This window comes from Lycorma delicatula, chromosome 8 (assembly GCF_047948215.1).
Source record: "Lycorma delicatula isolate Av1 chromosome 8, ASM4794821v1, whole genome shotgun sequence".
NCBI classification, from domain to species: Eukaryota; Metazoa; Arthropoda; class Insecta; order Hemiptera; family Fulgoridae; genus Lycorma; species Lycorma delicatula.
The window spans coordinates 69544072-69565039 of record NC_134462.1 but is presented as its reverse complement, the minus strand read 5'-3'; the positions used below and the strand labels follow the sequence as shown (position 1 = coordinate 69565039).

Here is a 20968-nt window from a genome sequence, read left to right as displayed (position 1 = left end):
ATAGTGGATTTCATCCTTTGAGATGGTTTTTTTGTCAAGGTTTTTCCGACTACTAAAGACAAACTTATTTTTATTATTATTTTTTTTTAATTCTAATATTTTCCTGGTCAATCTATTTTTTCCATTCTTGAAAGATGTCCGTATAACATTATTCATTTCTTTCTATTTGAAACGGACAAATTTTAGGCTTTCTTTCAGAATTATTTTTTATTCTCTGTGTCTCATTCTCATTTGTGGATCCTAAAATCTTTCATAAAATTCTTATTTTTATATTCTTTTTTCTTTTCCTGCTTTATTCTTTACGTTTAAACATTCCGATGCGTAAATTATGTCTGTTTTATTATTTTTTAATGTTTTCTTTATTTAAATTATTAATTTTATTTTATTTTAAATATCAGAATTCCGTACTAGTTTATTAATAAATTACAAAAAAAGGTGAATTGGAATAATAAATGTCATACAGTTTGGTTTTATTACTTTTCTATAATTTACTGTACATTTATGACAAAATCAATCGCATTTACAGAGTAAACTGTAGTTAAAATACTGAAGATACAATAAAGTACCTATACTAATATAAACTTAATTTAATTCAGATAGAATGAATGTTCCAATAATTTAAGAAAAATTATTGGCAACTGGCGTGACCAGACTGTATTTTACTGAAGTTTTCTACAGTTTCAATTTTACTGTTTCTATTTCGTTCACATCCATATTCTTCTCTATCTATCTACCCATCTTTATCTTTGTACATTCTTCCCCTTTTACTCTATTTTTAGTATCATCGTATTTTATTTATTATGAAAGCTTGTATATAAATTCATTGTTCAATGACCTCCTCTATTATATATATTGTCAGGAAGATATAAATTCGTTAGCATTATTCTAATGATGTCGTTTAAGAAACTAACATTTTTAAAATTAAACTATTTTCGTCTTTTTATTCATGTTTCAGTTATTTATTTTAAATAATACGTTGATTAAAGTTGAATTAATATTAAAAATATTGTAATTATGATCTTAAAATAATTGCATAAATTATAAATTGATATGTTAATCATATTAATTATACAATGTATTAATAAAGTATGGGAATTCTTAAATAAATTATCAACAATTAAACATAGAAAAATTAAATTTAGCTAACTCGCATATCTCAAAACGGCCTATTTTTCGATGATACCATCCCCCCACGGCGAGCTAACTCAAAAGTTTTAAATGAAAGAGAAGAGTTGTGGTGCTTCATTTTAAAGAGCACTGAAAAATAAAAAAACTCTGGCTACAACAACCTTAACCAGAATGGCAGCTATTTAATATTTTTCGTAGCTTATTTCACAAAAGCTCGCGAGAAAGGCGGATTTCTTAAAACGTATCCAAAAGCCCAGTTTATCGCCTATAACTCCGATTCCTATGAACCGATTCGGTTTAAAATCAATAGGGTTATATTTCTACAGATTTACTTCTTCCTACTATGTTTCATCAAAATTGGTGAAAAATTGCGCCCAGTAGAACGAAAAAACTGAAAATGTAACCAAAAACCACCTTTTTGGCTCTAACTCCTGGGAACCGATTCGCTTGAAAATTCGCTCTACTTCCAATAACTTATATCACCCTACCAAGTTTCTTCAAAATCGTTTAAGATTCAAGTCCGGTAAAGCTGACGAAAAATCATATACATACATGTATATTTTAACATGACCAGGCCCAGTAGCGATTTCCAAATTCTTTGAAAACTCGCTAAAAGGCCTGCAGTACACCCTAAGGAGTGGTCTCATTCCGAAAAAATAGATAATTTGCTAAATTTTATTTTTTTTTTAGTATTTCACTACTGAGAATAGTTTAAAAAATTCTGTAAATTATTTTTTTTAATTAGCTGTGAAAAATATTTAATTCCTGCCTTTTTTATTCTGGTCATTGTAGTTAAAACATTTTGTGTCAGATTCTTATCAAAGCCTATTAAAATTGTGCGTCACAATCATACCTTTCATTTAAATTTTTTTGATTTTCTCCCCTTACGAAAATCCCCTGGGTGCTTGGGTGTAAATGAACAGACGTCAAAGGGCTCCAGTTTGTAGGGTGATAACGCATCTTTCGTATGTTCTTTTCGGAAAACATTAATTTATTGCGTTATCCTATTTTCCCCAATCTTTCTTAAATCTATATTTAAAGCAGCTAAATTATGACACGTAACAGATCAGAGTTGCTTTCTTTGACAAAAATAATGATCTTTATTTATTCTGTCCCTGTAGGAACAAAGTGAAGATTTCAATTGCTGGGTTGAATAATACTTTCGTTTTTCTGGATCTGGCAAGCTCATATGTATTTTGTACGTATGACTGGGTGAAGAATTTAATGGGAAACGACTTCGTTTTTCACTTTTTTTAGCAAACGTATCACCAGATGCTTGTAATTATTGTTAATAAATTTAAAAAATTTGATGTGGACATCACATGACTTCCTTGTGTACTACATATACACATTTTTAAAAGTAAATAAAATTTTATTTCACTAATAACTTTTCTTTTTACTGTTATTATTAAATTATTATTTATTTCTAGTTTTTTTTTACAATCACAGGTTAATAATTATTAATAGATTAATATATTTAAATTAAAAAAAAGTTAAAAAATAGAAAGGAAATGAAGTGGAATTCGAACCGTAAAATGCCTTCACCTTGAAAATCAAAATATTTCACTAATTAAAATTTTATTTGGCTATAACTCTGGAACCAAAGAAAATAAATACCACTTATGATCGTCACTGAAAATCTCTCAATAAGGACTTATTACTGCAGGCAAGAAAAAGTCCAAAATCCAGATTTTTGGATTTTGGGCTTTTTTGAACATTTTTGGTCAATTAGATTGCATTCAAAAGGGAAGTTGCATAACTAGATTTTACAACAGTTCTAAATCCAAAATTTCAACATCCTACTGCTAATCGTTTTTGCGTTATACGAGATACTTGCGTACGCACATACGTGCAGACGTCACGCCGAAACTAGTCAAAATGGATTTAAGGATGGTGAAAAATTTCGGTTTTCATATTTCCATTGAAATATGAAAACCGAAATTTTTCGCGATCACAATAATTCCTTTACTTCGTACAGGAAAGTAAAAAAACTTTACAAAATTTTATTTACTGTATACCTAGATGACCATTTTTTTTTTTTTTTGTTGAATAATCATCATCAGTAGACATTACATAAAAAGTACGTATTAAAAAATGTGGAAAAATGTAATTTAAAAAAGACTAAGAGATAATAAATAACAAATAGCAATATCTGACTAATAAAATTTCTTTAAAAAAATTTTAATTTTTTTTTTAATACAAAATACTTTTCCTTCTAAATAACCACAAAAGAATGCTTAAATTTAGTTTTAAAAAATTTAAATCATTTACACTTCCAATCCAGAATACCCATCAAAATTAAATATACACCACTTTTTTATAGGTCGGGTAGATAAAAATTCCTCATCCATGAACAAAATTTGAGTGGAGGTATCAATTTTATTAAACTGTTTTGTTTTTTTTTTTTGTGATCACGGACATCAAGTGCTTCGGTCATTTCGCCCTGTGAGAATAAAAATTTGTAACGTATGAAAAATGCCATGCCTGACTTGGATTCGAACCCAGGACCTCCGGATCAAAGGCGGAACGTTACCACAGCCACGGAGATCGCCTAAACTGTTCTAATGACTGAAAATTTCCACAATAGGATTTTTAATAAATTTAATATTCAAGAAGGCTAATAGTTATTGGTCCCGTAACATTAACAATGAAGTTTTTGTTTCACTATTGTAAAGTTAGTTTCCAAATTGTAGGATTGTTTATTACGCATATTTTTTAAGACCATGTTACTAATAAGTTCATTTTGCAACAAATTTCCAGATAATAATAGGCCATTTTCTGATATTCTATATCTAGCAAAAAGATAGAAAACTGAAAAAGACTGACTTTTTCTTATTTTATGTTGTGTCCATTCGGAAAAGTATCACCTCATTTTAATTTAAAATTTAAAACAAAACTTTAATCCATAAAAAATAGTTGTTACACGTCAAAAATTCTCTACAATAAAAAATTCTAAAAGATAAAAGTAAAATAAAAAAATAAAAATAACAATACTGCTAACAGTAGTTACCGCAGATAAAAAAAGTCAATGTTCCAATTTGCAGCGTCATAACGAACCACGCTTCGAACTTCCCCCACTCAAATTTTCTCGACTTTAAATTTAGTGTAATTTAAGAAAACTCAACCAATTTTTATAAAGTTTTAACATGCATTTATTCATCTAAATTTCAATGAAGATTTTTGGGCCACAAAAAGTTTATGTATAGGTCTATCTATATATAAGGAAACCCCAAAGGGTTAAAATGGTATTTTTGTACTTCTCATACCTCAAAACGTAAAAAAATTCAATTTCAACCCCCCACTCGTAGCATGCGGTCTAAACTAATATCGTACTTTTTTCAAAAAAAGGTAAAAATACTTTTAAAAATCACAACGTTAAACCTACCGTTAAAGTTGTGGCACTAAATCCACTGAGAAAGCGAGCATTTATAAATTCCTTGTAAAGACAATGCAGTTTAAGATACAAAGTAAAAGAAAGATTGAAACTAGAATAAAAGAAGGTTTAATTCATTTTAAAAATTCCTAAGGCATTAACGTTATTTTAACCCTAACAAAAAATTATAGATTATAAGATAAAAGATTAGTTTTATATTATTCGATCGGTTAACTGAGAATGTAAGTTATTTTTTTTTAGGGTGAACAATCTAATTTGTTAATATCATCCGTAAGCCGTGATGAATACAATGTTATAGAAACCATCATTGATATATGTGTTTTAACACAGAGTAGTTTTACTGGTAAAAAGGACTATTTTTTTATTTAAAAAAATATATATATTTTACAAAATAGTTACAAAAGAACATATATTTTACAAAGAGTTCCGAAATTTAAATACCTTGGTGAATCTCTTAGAAAAAGGAGCAATGAGAGAAAGAGTCAAGAAAATGAATCTCGCCCTTAAGTTAACAAGAAACATCTACAATAAAAAATCACTATAACACTAAACCAAAACACTACAACACAGTCATTTTACTCGAAGCCCTATATGCAGCTGAACGCCTCCAAACATTTTCAGATAAAAAAATTTTTCAAGTCGGAAAAAGAATCTTAAGAAATATTTATGGTAAAAATTTTAAAAACGGAATCTCCAAACTCAAAAGCGAAAACAAAATTTTCAGTAACATAGATAAAATATATAACACAATAAGAAAACGAAGGTTAAAATTTTACGGACAGTTGTACAGAATGGATCCACTTAAAAAGACTTAGAAAGCAAATTTTAATAGATTTAATGCAGCAAATACTAAATTCACATGGTCGAGACTAAATTCAGAAGTCGATACATTAAATAATTAACTATAAATGAAAACACGGTACAAGACTGATTAATTTAGAAAACTTGTAAAAAACGGTAGACTCCCAGAGAACGCCAAAAGACCAAAAGCCAAAAGAAAACGAGATCAAAGTAGCAGAATGAGAGAATATTGAAAGAACAAAAAGAATAATTCTGTTTGACTTTATGTGTGCGTGGTCCCTACAGGCCTAATCAAAAATAAAGAATATGACAAATAGTAAACGAAAAAAAAAATTAATATTAGATAGTAATACTAGTGTTATACATTGGGGTTAAAATATTTATATAGAGAAGATAGTTAAATCAATCAATTAATTTGTGTTTTGCTACTATACGTAAATAAAAAAGGAAAAATAGAAGAAATTTTCATATACAATTATTATTCCAAAATAAACAAAAAATATACTTTATTGATACTAGAATTAAAATTAAATTAGAATGTAGTTTAAAGTAGCTAGTAATAAGTTGATAAAAAGATATTTTCAATTATTCTTCGAAAATAAAAATAAAGGGTTTTTTATTTTAGAATGTATATTCAAAATCAAATGAGATTACAATTTAATTAAAGAAGCTATTGATAAGTTAATAAAAAAGGTATTTTCAGTTATTCTTCAATAGGAAAAACAAAGGTTTGTATTTGCTTTTAAAATGGATCGTTATTATTTCGATTCCATTTTTTTCTTTTTTTTTCTATTTATATCATCCTTTATTATAAATGTTGTATGAATTACATTACTACAGTATTAGTTAAAAAAAACAAAAAAAAACTAAAAATAAAAATATATATTTAAACTTGAAGAGAAAAAAAATCATGTTTTCTTTAAGACAGAATGAACAAATAAACATAGTAATTAATTTTACAATTTTGTATACAAAATTCTTTATAATTAAATTTTAAAAAAACAAATTATAATTACAATTTACACTTGAATTGATATTTCACCACCTTCTTTGTTCGGAGAAAACAGTGAAACCTTTGAAGTGCCCTGAATAATAATTATTATTGATAAACGACCCTTATTCTCTAACTACAGCTTGTTTAGTTATTTTGTTAAACAAACTTTGTACAAACAACGAGATTTTTGTTCAGTTTATTGTTATTAAAAAATTGATTTTACAGTTCTCACTATGACCAGTTATATTGGTAATAACTAAATGTACTTTATACAATTTAATTTTGCAATTCATGTACTACCATTTAATAAACAAAAAGGTTTTAATGTTTACATAAAATGTATAAAATTATGAAAGTTTAATTAAACTATTAACGTAGAATTAAGAAAAACTAATCTATAAGCAAATATATAATAAACTAGCACTGTGCGTCGTGGATTCGTTCGCGAAATACATAATTAGAATTTAAACATGTACAAAAGTTAATTCCTTAACGCCAAGCTTATTTTATTTTTGAATAACAGAAAATTAGTAATTATTTTAAAATACATAGTATCTTAAAAAGAAAAGAACACAAATTATTCGAAAGTTTTACGGGTTGAAAAAAGAATTTTGTAAAAAAGGAAAATGTTTAGGTAAATACGTGCGTACACTGAATGATAGGTATACGAGGTCTGTTCGGAAAATAACCGAACATTTTTTTTTTCTTTATTATTAATTTTAAAGATTATTGGTTCTTGTTCCCTTGAACTTATTACTCCCCTTCCCTATTATACACTTTTCTCAGCGGTGTTTCCACTTCACGAATCAGTCCTGAATAGCTTCATTTGAAATAGTCTTTAAGGTCCGTGACGAATTTGCTTTAATGTTTTCAATAGTCTCAAAACGGCGCCCTTTCAACACTGATTTTAATTTCAGAAATAAGAAAAACTCACAAGAAGTCACGTCTGGCGAGTAGAAAGGCGAGGGAGGACTGTCATCTGATTTTTGGCACAAAACTGACGAATTGTCAAAGCTGAGTGTGCGGGCGCATTGTCGTAGTGAAGGAACCATGAGTTATCTCGCCACAACTCTGGTCTCTTTTTGCGAATTTTTTCACGTAACCGTTATAAAACGCCTTGATAGTGCACACGGTTCTATGTTTCAACCTTAGGCATGAATTCAAAACGAACAATTTCATTAAAATCGAAAAAACGGAGAGCATCGCTTTGACGTTGGAGCGAGACTTATATGCTTTCTTGGAGCCTAGAGATCCTTTGCCATTCCATTGGGATGATTGAACTTTTGCCTTGATTTCGTAGCCGTAAATCCAGCTTTTGTCTCCCGTTACGATCCTTTGAATGAATGTTTCATCGCCATAGGCTTGTTCAAGAAGTTGCCAAGAAACGTCTACTTGATGTTCTTTCTGCTGTTCGGTCATCAAACGAGGAACAAACTTTGCTGCAACTCGATGTATATTCAGTATTTCAGTCAAAATATCACGGCATGATCTAATCGAGATGCTAGCCTCTTCTGCCAGTTTTCTGACAGTCAATCGGCGATTTGTACGCATCAGATCGATGATTTTCTGAGCGTGGGTGTCATCAGTTGAAGTCGAACGCCTTCCTGGTTGAGGTTCATCTTCAATTGACTGACGACCACTTTTAAATCATGAAAACCATCGAAGTTACATACGTGTACCAAATTTCATTGATTTTCATACGATAGATCAAAAGATATGTCAGTTGCAAGATTTAATTATAACTAAAGCAAGTTAAATAAAAGCTTATAATAATATAGATTATTTTTATTTTACCCTAACAAATATTAATAAAAGGTTTTTTCCTATATATTTTTTTTTTAATCTTGTCACATATCTATTTCAGGACCGAACATGGTGATGAAGTCACAACTGCCTCAACAAATAAGACGGGTAAGTAGTTTTATTTTATTTTATTTATAATATATTAAAATTCTAAACAACTTAATTAAAATAAAGTGCATAAATCTATGCTCTTTCAGTTATCAGTTCATTTCTTTTAAGTAGAAGAATACTCGATACTAGAATAAAAAATTAAAAAAAAAAAATTGTTATGGATTTAATTTTTTTCAAAACTTTATTTGTTTTATTTCTTCTCATTAAATCTATAATTTTCTCATGAAATCTATCAAACTTATCAGTCTAACTTATAAATCTATCAAGATCAAGTTTATTTCTACATAAATAATTTATTGATTCAAAATTTAAAAAACCCATTGGGTTAGTCTAGTGATAAATTCGTTGCTGGCCTTCGTGGCGTGAGTAGTAGCGTCTCGGCCTTTCATCCGGAGGTTCCGAATTCGAATCCCCGATCAGGCATGATATTTTCACTCGCTACAAGATTATCATTTCATCTCATCTTCTGAAGCTTACCTTCATCTTCTGTAGAAATAACGGTGGTCCGGGATGACAAAAAAAAAAAAAATTTAAAAATGGTAAACTCGTCGTCGTAAATCAGTTGATTTCGAAGTCAAGAATTCTAAAGTCTTAATAAAGTTAATTGCTTCATTCGATTTGGATACTAGATCGTGGATACCGGTGTTCTTTGGTGGTTATGTTTCAATTAACCACTTCTTAGGAATGGTCTGCCTGAGTCTGTTAGAGACTACACGTTTACTCGGTACATTCATACAGATCTTGATGAGTCCGATAATAACTTTAACTGCTGAAACGACTAAAATAAAAATACTCTTTAAAAAAATGTAAAAAAAATTTCTAACAGGTTTTTAAATATTAAATGACTAAATCTCAAAACTACTATTTATGTAGAATTGGAGGGGAGTCTTTCTATTGTTACTTTAAACTAAGTTATAGCTGTGATTTGAAGGGACCAGTTTATTCTAAGCTTCGTTATACTAAATTATCTCTACCTATTCTCAGAAATTATTATCATAATTCTAATTTATTTTTTATAAAAATTTGGCTTTTCTTCCTGTTGTCAGATATACTATTAAAAGAAACTAACATTTTAAAACGTTATACAAGCATTTAAAGTAACCGTTCGACCCAAAGCAGATTTTTTACAATTCCTTTCTTAGAATTTATTGCGGTATTTAAATAATTCTTTGATAAAAAATTAATGAAGATTCAAAACCATCCACAAAGCTTAATTTTTTTTTTTTTTTTTTTTTTTTTAATAGCCATTCAGATCGGCCCAGTGGTGGTTGAGTTTATAAAAAAATCAATATAATCTTACTATATATGTATTTTAAACGTATTTATAATTTAACAAACTGCATCATAGCAGAAAAAATATAAATTTATTGAAACCATAAAACATCGTTGATTTTTTAAATATTCATGATATTATTTTTTAATTTCTATATCCAACTAAATAATTAGAAAAGTTTATCACTTAACTACTCATACTCATTTTTCCCCGTGGATTACTTTCACAGTAAACTTTGCTCCTTCAGAGTATATTTAAAAAATCAATAACCAAATTTTAAAATTGTGGAATAGTTAAATATTGATTATTGAACTGCTGTGAACATTTAATTTTCCATAAGATTTTTTTAAAGATAGAAAATTTATTTATTAATTAAAGACGATAAATCTGTTTTTTGTTGTTAATTATTAGTTAATGTTTATTATTATCAATATTATAACACTGTTTGAAGTTCGTTTTATTCATTATGGATGTAAAATGCAATAAAATTCTTCATGCAGCGAGTTTCACCTCGTTTTATTAACACGATTTTTCCGTCATTGCAACTTTGGATGCTTATAACTCGATAACTAAGGCATTAACAGAAAGACGGGTTTCACCATTGTTTTTCTTGTAAAATTACATGTGTCATATGTTCATCTTTCTATTTAAAAGCGTTAATTTTGATTCAATTGGTGGATCCAAGATGGCGGACAAAAATTAAAAATCCAACATAATGCAGATATTTTATAACTATGTAGATTAAAATTTTTCAATAATTATTTTTAAAATTTTAATGTATTTTATGCTCGAAAATAATGTATATTTTCCCTAATATTAACAAAATAATTAAGCTTCTGTTTATTATTATTTGTGCACACTCGTATTAATACCTGAAATTGGTTTTTAAAGATTCTGTTTGCCAGTATTATGTACAATTTTTTATAGTTTTGTTTTCCACATTTTTTTTATAGATATTAGAATTAGATTTATTATCTTTAATTAACAAATTTAATCTTTCATCTTTAAAAGTAATTTTATGGATAAAAAAATTAAGTTTGATTCAATATGGCGGCTCCACGATGGCGGACAAAGATTAAAGACCCACCATAATGCAAATTTCATTTAACTATGTTGATCCCTTTTTTTTTCTGCCTCCCCTCTAAATACCTCTCAGACATGCTATTTCCGTACTTAAATATCACTCTGTATCTATTACTGAACTAGTAAAATTTGAACATGATAATTTGATTAGAGAACTAATAAATGTAATTTAAATTATTCAAAATTTATAATTGTAATTTAAAAATAAATTTAAATATTATACGGTTCCAAAATAATAGTTTCATTTTCAGTATTACAATGGCAGTAGAATATTTAATTTTACTTCAATGACAAAATTAGTAAAAAACTAACAATACAGTTTAAAATTCAACTTTTATTTTTCTGGCATCATAGCTCTAAAACTATGCTGCAAAAAGAAAAGTATTGTAAGCAGAAAAAATAATGGGGAATTTTTTTTTTCATTTCGACGTTTCATCAACCAGGGACCTCAAAAATAAAAAAGTGGGGATAATATTTGTATGTATGTGTTCTGCTTGAGTGTTTGAAGCTTAATATCTTTTAACTGTGGTTTTGATGAAATTTTGTACAGAAACTTGTGTATATGCGGTAATTTGTTAGTAAAATTTTGGGATCAATATTTCCAGGAGGTGGGGTAAACAGTTTTTTGCAATCAATTTTCTCAAAATTTTGCAGTTTATATTAAACTCAGTACCTGTGTATATGTATATTTATCTTAGCATTTTTTCAAACTTTTGTCTTAAAACTATCCCTTCCTCAAATCCTTTCTATTTATGGCTATTTTTTAAATAAATTTTTTATGTGATCCTAGACATAGTAGTAGTGCAAGAAACCCAACAAAAAAAATACTTAGGAACCAATATTCATTGAGCCAATCAAAGTTTAAAAATATCGATTGTGTTAATTTTTTTAAACCTTTTTGGTTTATTTATACTTTTATTACAATAAAATTTCATCATAATTCTCCCCCAACCTTAGAAAATAAATCTTAGATAACTTTTTATTGGTTGAACATTTTTCACTGGATTTTTTATAGTTTTTTTTTCCATTTAATATAGTAAAAGTAGAAAAATCAAAAAATTTCTTGAAAGATGATTTTGGAGAAGGGGAACAGAAAAAATAAAAAATAAAATTTTTTTAACAACTTTAAACTTTTTTGGTTTTTAAAAATTATAATTTTACTATAAATTACTCTCACCCCAAAGAATAAATCTTAGGTAACTTTCTTCATATCTTATTAAATTTCCACTGTGGAAAAATAAATACCCAATGCCAGGAACATATAACAAGTTTGTTTACAGTTTTTTTTATCGTAATAAAAAGCATACTTCCGAAGAAACAGAGATTTCTACAAAAAGTTCTCGATGGTGGTCAAAGAGAAAAAACAGTGATATCATTTTTTAATTAATTTCAATCAATTTACACTGCAAATATTTTCCCACGTGTAGTTTACATATGAAACATGAAATGGACACTAGTATCTCTATTTTATTTGAAAATGAAAATTTCACATTTAGTTTGTTTTGACTAATATCATTTTAAAAAATTGGTGATTTTTAAATAAAGTTAACATGCTATAATTCTTAGATATTCTCTATAGATTAGAATTCTGATTCTATAAATTATTTCAACAATTTTGAACACTGTGAACTAAGTTAAGCCTTTTATTTTATATAATTGTAATAACATTTTGTACGTAGCAACTTAAAAAATATTTTTAAATTATTAATCAGTATTTTTAAAACCCGAATAAAGCTACATTCCAAATATAAAAAATCCCTTTAAAAAAAATGAAGAGATTTTTCACAATAAATCAACATCCTTCTTATTTAATAACAAAAATTAATCCTTTCTATAGATTTGCTGACGTAATTTAATGAAGTTTGGTTGTAATGTGGGAAGTTTTCCTATAACAGGGTCTACTCCTTTCTATTTCCATTTTGCTATTCCTGGTCTACACTGCTGACCTACCTAATCTAGACAGTGTCGCAGTTGCGTCATATGCAGATGACATGGCAATCTTGGTGGTGGACGATAGCCCGAACATAGCCACGGAGAAATTACAATCTGCGTTGTATACCATCAGCGTTTGGCTGCGTAAATGGAGAATAAATGTAAATCCGACTAAGACCAGTCCCGTAACGTTCACGATAAAAAGAAAAGATTGCCCTGAAGTTCATTTAAACGGAGTCCAGAGTACCTCATGTCAGTAAGCTAAGATACCTGGGCTTTTTTTTTATCGCTGTTTAACTTGGAGAGATCATGTAAGGGAGAAAAGGAAGTTGTTTGACATTAAGTTTAAAAAGATGTATTGGGTATTGTGTAAGGGATCACAACTTTATTTAACCAATAAGATTCTGTTTTTCAAAGTCTTCTTGAAGCCAGTATGGACTTACGGAATCGAACTCTTGGGCACAACTGGTAACAGCAATGTAGAAATCGTTCAACGGTTCCAGAATAAAATACTACGGAACATTACCCAAGTGTCCAGGTTGAAGAAACATGTTAATCATCTAGCTTTGAATTTACTTGACAACAGTGAGGACGTTAGGAGGCTGAAAAGATTCCATGTGCTTGATCTGTTTGATGGATCGTTATGATGATCCGGTGTTTGTTGGAGTAATACTTCTTATAATTATTTTTGTTTTATTTTCTGTTATTCAAATTTATGGATGCTTACGTTTATTATCTATCTGTGGTTACTTTAAAGTTTATGTTTCATTTATTGTTCTCTTTAAAGTTAATATTTTATTTATTTTATTCTATTTACGTACCCGACTTGATTGAAAGATGTGAAGACATTTAATTATATTCAAAGGTGCTATCAAATATTATTTTCTTTCATAGTTACCAGTATTTATTCATAGTATTTATCTTGGGTTTATCATATAAAGATTTGTACACGTTGAGGATTATCACTGGATGATCCTATTTCAAGTAACAGTCGATCATAGTACTTACTTATAACTTTAATATTGAAAGTGATTGTAAATAAAGGAATTCAGAAAAAAATAGCCAGATTGTTGAGTTAACAAAATTGCATTTAATAAATTTATTTTTTATTAATGTTAAATAAAAATTTAAATTATAACAGGTATATCTTATTATTGTGTTGCTGAGATACTTATGCACTATAATTTTTTTTTAAATATTTAGGATATTTTTACTAATTTTTAGTCGTTAATATATTTTCACTTATTTATTTTATTTCCCCCCTTTATAATACGAGAACGACTTAAGTACTCAACTAACTAGGGAGATTTGCAGTAAGGGGACCCTCTTATTTCTGTGGCAAGTTACGACCTTGGCGTCCATTTTCATAAATATCGAGGGATTTCTACTTACTACAGCACTGCTTCCAACCGTGTAATAAGGAAACCAAAACTTCTCACTCAGTCTATTTTTCGCTCTCTCTCTCAATGTGTGCACGCGCGTGTACCCACACACACATACACCCACGCTCATACACATACATTACGTCCCCTTTCACAGTTTTCTTACCCTTTTACTACATATCTCTTCTGACCCCCTGTCGTTGCGGCTGAGGACTACACTACTATTACTACTACGTAGGCCGCAATAGAATTTTCTTATTTTTGTTGATATAGCGTAACTACATGGCCTACTAGTTTTGCTTTTCTCATTTATTTTTTTTTCTTTTCATTTAAAATAACGAGTTGTTTTTACGAGATAGATTTTCTTAAAAAAAAAAAAAAAACACTGGTAATTAGGGAAACAATATTGCTAATTCAAAGAACTAATCGTAACCATTTAATTTTTCTTAACAGTATTTAAATTTCTTATACATAAATATTATATATTATATATTATATATATATATATATATATTCATGAAAATATTACAATAAATATAGCCTGAAACAATAAAATGTAAAATTGATAATTAGATATTATCGAAGAACTGAAGTATAAGGAAAAATGTAAGTATAAACAATTAGTTCTTTAAATTAGCATATTGCTAGGGAAACAATATTTGTTTCCCTAATTATCAGTGTTTTGTTTATATATATATATATATATATGTATATATATATATATATATATATATATATATATATATATATATATATATATATATTTTAATAAGAAAGATATTTTTATTGACTTAAAATAGAATTATAACAAAATAAATTATTCAAAACGCAAAATAAAATACAAAACAAAATTAGTGTACAAAGATTTACAAAAAAATATTATTACAAATCCTTTAGTATGAACGTGAGGCCAACAAGATTTGCTTCAAGAATGCAAAGAAAAACAGTTCATCTTTAATAATGTTCAATATTAGTTTCTCAAAAACTCATAATACTCATAGTGGTGAACTCGTCATCGCAAATCAGCTGATTTTGAAGTCGAAAGTATTAAGGTTCAAATCCTAGTAAAAGCAGTTACTTTTATACGGATTTGAAAATTATATCGTTGATATCGGTGTTCTTTGGTGATTGAGTTTCAATTAACCACCCATCTCAGGAACGTTTGACCTGAGACTGTACAAGACTACATATACTTCATTTACATTCATATATATCATCCTCATTCATCCTCTGAAGTAATACCTTACAGTGGTTCCGAAGGCTAGACATAAAAATAAAGGTTACGCAAAAAATACTGATTTTTCCTAATTAAAAAGTAAACTCCTTAATCCACTGTCTTCTAAATTTTCGTGCTCCCAGAGATAATTAATCATTATTAATTCAGTCCCCTCCATTTAATATACAAATAATATCCTACAATCCTAATTTATTTTTTCCAAATCTGATGAACCCTAATATTTTCGAAATAATTTTTGTAACTTGAGTATTTTTCTATGTTTTTTATTTACAAAAAATAAAATGTATTCCAGAATACTATCTGTCTGTACCTTCAGTAATTATAAAATAATTATTGTATAAATCTAAAAAATTTTATTGAAAAACATCCTTTTTTTAGGTTTGACGTAAATCATCTATTTAAATTTATAATAAACGAATAACATTTGTAATAAAAATTTTAGTAAAGAATTTAATTTGAATTAATGTAAATAGAGTAAATATAAAATAATTATAAATTAAAGAAATTCAATTCACCGGACTTCATTCCTTAAATTATTACTGGATGAAAAATGAGGTTCGGTTCATAAACATCAAATAAATATTTGAGATGCTTTGAATTTTAAATACTGTCACCCTTATAAAGGAATGTGAAACTGATTTAAGATTGCTAATACAACATTTTGGTAATTCAAAGAATTATTAGAAGTGCATTGATTTTAATTGTGAAATATTTGTACATTATTACAGATTGATGAAATATATTTTATTTTAGTAATATATTTAATGTAAATAATTTATATAATTCTTATTTGCTTGAATAAGTATTGATAATTTTAATTTTTTTTATTAGGAAAGTAAAATCTTATGCCATGCTATTTTAAAATTCGTCTAATTCCTGCTTACTTGTATTCGTTTTTCTGTTGACTTTATATTATTTCCTCAGAATAGAATTCTTTAAAAAAATTTCCAAATTTTCTTCCTTGTACGAAGTAATGGAAGTACTGTGATTGCGAAAAATTTCGGTTTTCAGATTTCAACGGAAATATCCATTTTGACCATCCCTGAATCCATTTTGACTAGTTTTGGCGAACGTCTGTGTGTACGTACAAATTTATCTCGCATAACTCAAAAACGATTAGCCGTAGGATGTTGAAATTTTGGATTTAGGACTGTTTTTACATCTAGTTGTGCACTTCCTCTTTTTATTGCAATCGACTTGGCCAAAAATGTTCAAAAAAGCCAAAGACTTTTTCTTAACTGCAGTAATAATCTCTCATTGAGAGCTTTTCAACGATATGTCTTAAGTGGTACTTATTTTCATTGGTTGCAGAATAAAATTAGCCAAATAAAATTTTAATTAATGAAATATTTTGATCTTACAAAGAGAAGGTATATCGGGTTGAATTCGTCTTCATTTCCTTTTTTTTTTAATTTAAATATATTGATTTATTAATAATTATTAACCTGTGGTAGTAGAAATATGTTTACAATAAGTAATAATTCAACAACAATATAAAAAATTATGAAAAAAGTTATTAGTGAAATAAAATGTTATGTACTTTTAGAAATGTATATATGTAATTTAATAGGCGTACAATCATGGGTGTCCACACCTTATTTTTTCGTTAGATTTCATAAGAAAGCTACCTATTGTAATTGGTACCATGATTCGACTTTGGGAAAATTTCGACATATCTTCGCGTTTCACATCCCCAAACCCCAAAACCACCGTCAGTTCAAAAGTTTATAAATACATTTATATATATATATATATATTTCACTTTCTTGTGGACACGATAATTACCGTAATTTTTCGCCAATCACTTTCAAATTTATACATAAAATATAGCAACCCAAAATCTCGGTCGAGTTTGTTAATGGGACCATTACATAGGTAGTGGGAGGCTTTTTCGAGAAAAACTAACTTTCTTATTAAGTAAAATATCGAATTCGTTTAAACTTGTTACTGTCCTTTGGATAAGGGCCTAAAAATTATCTAATTAAAATTTTTTGATACCACCATTGGTCCAGGGGATGGAAAAAATGGGGTTTCAAAGACAAAAAATCATACCTTCCTTGATAAACACAGTATCGAATCGGTTTAAAGTGGGTGTTAGTTCTCTAAACATTACCTTTAAACTTTTGTCTGAAACAATTTTTGATATCACCAATCCTTTCGGCAAGGGATGACCGAACTTTTTCTGAAATTATAAGAAGATGGGGCTTGTTGTGTGCTAAACATGGGAAACTTTTTTTTACGTATAACCATTGTCGTATTGAGTAATTTTAAAGTTTTTTAAGGTGGAAATTTTTTTTATCCTCTACTTAGCACCGGAGAAATCGACCTCCTCCTTTCGACGTGCCGAAATGATTTTTTTATTGGGAATATATCAAAGTTAATTTACAGCAAATTTAAAATAGTGAGTTTTGATACGAATCTATTGGGCTTTACGATAACTTTGTTTGGTGTTTTTTGAAATTCAGTTCTAAAATATTTTTTATTCATTTTTTCTGAACAAGAAAATATAAAACAAATTTATCCCTAAATTTTTACCCTAATAATTTCATTACAGCCTCATTTTTATCTTGGAGTAGATCAGGGCAAAATATTTCTCTTACCGTAATCCAAGAATATCTATACTTATGAGATTTTTCCTTATTTTTAGTTAATTATATGTAACTAATATTTAACTAGCTTATATTTAGCATTACGAACTAACATAATGCTGATATAAATAGATTTATTAAACACTTTTCCGATTGTCTGAGTAAATTTGCACTGAATAGCAACTTGTAAAAATCATACCACAAAATTTCGGACACTTTCACTTTATCAAATAAAACAGAACATTAAGATTAATATGTGATTTATACGGAATATTTTCCACCTTGACAAAATATTCACGGTTTTGATAGGTGTTTAAAATCTTTGACTAATTAAATGTTTAGTTCGTAAATTCTTGAGGTAGATACAATATACCATACTGAAAGTTATTTGTAGTTTTTATTTTTAATAGTAAACTCGTCGTCAAAAAATCAGATGTTTAACAGCTGATTTTCGAGGTCGAAGTTTCTGAATTTCAACCTAGTAAAAATTTGTTACTTTTATACGGATTTGAATACTAGACATTGGATACCGATGTACTTTGATCGTTGGTGTTCAAATAACCACACAACTCAGGAATGGTCGGCCTGAGAGTGTACAAGACTACACCTCATTTACACGTCATACATACCATCCTCATCTCATTGGGCCATGGAGAAGTTACTTATTGTTCACTAGTTGAACAGATTGCAACGTACCCATTAGGAATAATAATATTTAAAAAAATTAAAATTGCGTTGGTATGTGGACACACGACGAAGCGAAGCGTCTTACGTAATAACATATGAATTATTAATGGTGTAAAATAACGTATACACAATATACTGCGTTTGAGTTTTGAAGATCGGTCGATTGTTTGCAGATATATTTATAAGAGCACCCCATTGCACCTCTCAAAACAGCCCTTCAGAGGCACTCCGTTTGTTACCAGTTGATTGGTTTAGCCTTGCACAAGGTGCTCGCATCACCTTACCACTCTAGCCTCATACGCAGTCCCCACGGGAAGCTCTTTATTATTAAACAGAATTTTTTAATATTATTTTATTTAACGTAAATCTAATTCTATTATTTTTGTAACATTATTCATTTGATTGGTTTTGAATCATTCAGTTCAAACCCAACTGATAAGGCTCACAGTTTACAGTTCATTAATTTAATTCGTTAAAGTCTGTGCTTCAACCGGAAAATCTCCACTGGTGCATGTAATTGGTCTATCGCGTGACGCTTTTTCGTGACGCTCGTTTTTTCACTGTTGATTCCCCATTCCGAAGCCTGCGTTAAGAAGTTTGAATAGAGTAAGAGAAAGGGAAGCCCGTGTAAATCGACTCGTCGTGCGAGTTTAGAACTGGAAATACCACAATCGACAGTCGTGAATGTTTTAAATAAGTGCCTAATACTTCATGCGTACAATATTTAGTCGTGCATCTAATTTAAGATAACGATAAACCACGCCATTATAATTTTGGTGAACATTCTTGATAAAATGAACGAAAGTAATGCGTTTTTAGAAAAAGTAATCTTCTCTGATAAAGCTACCATGTTTCTAGTCACATTAACTATCATAATTCTCGGATTTGAGGTAGAGAGAACCCTCATGAAGTTCGAAAAACACAATGTGATAGGTCGAAAGTTAACTTTGGTGTGCGTTGATTGCTTATAAAGTGAAGTGATTCTTGTTCGGCGAAACAACAGTTAGTAGCACTAACTTTCTAAAAACGTTACAGCAGTACTTCAAATTAAACATTAGCGTTTACTTCCAACAAGATGGCGTATTACCACATCGGGCTTTATATGTTAGGGACTACCTATATGAACAATTTCTTCAACGTTGGATTGGCCGTTATGGACCAATTCCCTGGTTAATCGATTTCTTTCTTTGGCGGTTTATCAAAGACAGAGTGTACGCAACGAAAGTTGTCAACATGAATGAACTAAAAAGAAAAATCGAAGGTTTGAATAATTCCAGATATTCTTCGTAATTTATGGCATGAAATTTAATATCGTCTAGATATTTTACGCACCACAAAAGGTGCTCATGTGGAATTTGTTTGAAATTAATAAATGTTGTAAACAAAAGTTTGAAATGCTTTGTTCAACAATAAAATATGCATGTAAATAAGTACACTGTTTTGTTATTTTTTTTATTTACATCAAAATGCGCTAAATAATTTATGGTTATTCTGTATTATTACGCATATATATTTCATTTCATTATTATTGCAATTTTATTTTTTACAATATTTTTTTTTCTCGTATTTAACGAACAGAATATTTATGATAATAGGCCTACCTAATCTCAAACTAAATTCTGGTGAAGCTCTTACTAGTTCTGGCCTACGAATAGAAATTTTGGTACCAATTGCGCTCGAATAACGAAGGATGATTGTTGTATACAAAATAGCAGTGTTCTTGTAGTCGAGAATAAAACTTAGGCTACGTGTCTGGAAGATTAATGCAAACCTAATGTTTCCGTTTTCCGTAGCTGGTCTCTTTTTTTAATATAAATATCCGGTTTTTCGTTATTTAACTAAGAAATTTATAACTGGTATCTAGTTGAAATTATGTTAAGTTTCATCATTATTAGTTGTTATTTATTCTTTATTTAATTTAGGTGTTTATATATAAACTAAACAAACACGTACGTAGAAAATTTATTTTTCCGTAGCTACAACAAATCCGGAAATCGTCTCTTTATTTTAAACATTTGTTTTATAAAAATAAATAAATATTTTTAACACAACAGAGATATGTTGTACTTACATTACAAAAAAGGTTTTATGTAAAATAAAAACGTTTATATTATTTAAAATAAACAATAAAACACAATAAATCTGTATGACATTTTATTGTGAACGTGCAGCTTGAGTTTAGATATTAAACACACACACTCACACACACACACACACATATGTATACATATATATATATATATATATATATATATATATAAATTATTGCTAGTTGGTTCATGTTAACTAGAAAAGGAGAAAAAGATTTTTCAAGAGAGAGTTTAAGTTATCGTTTAAAACCATCTCTAATGTCTAGGGATGGTAAATTACCGATCTGATAAAAAGGAAGGGTGACAAACGACACGATTTGGTAGAGGTGAGGTCAATATGATGATGGCCTTGGAGACAATCTCAGCTTACTTTACCACACACATCTTATCCCTTAGTGCGCATACACACCACATATAATACACAACACATACACTCTCGTAAATACATTCAAACAGGGAATGAGA

The 20968-nt window shown here is 28.6% G+C and overlaps 1 protein-coding gene across 1 annotated transcript in view; it reads left to right on the top strand.

The window, feature by feature from the left end:
* The window catches only part of LOC142328740 (tyrosine-protein kinase transmembrane receptor Ror-like), a 150980-nt gene that overhangs the window by 28269 nt on the left and 101743 nt on the right, over positions 1-20968 (top strand). The window contains exon 2 of the mRNA XM_075372727.1: positions 8182-8228. The gene's annotated coding sequence lies outside the window, so the exon portion shown is untranslated. The remainder of the gene's footprint in view (positions 1-8181; positions 8229-20968) is intronic.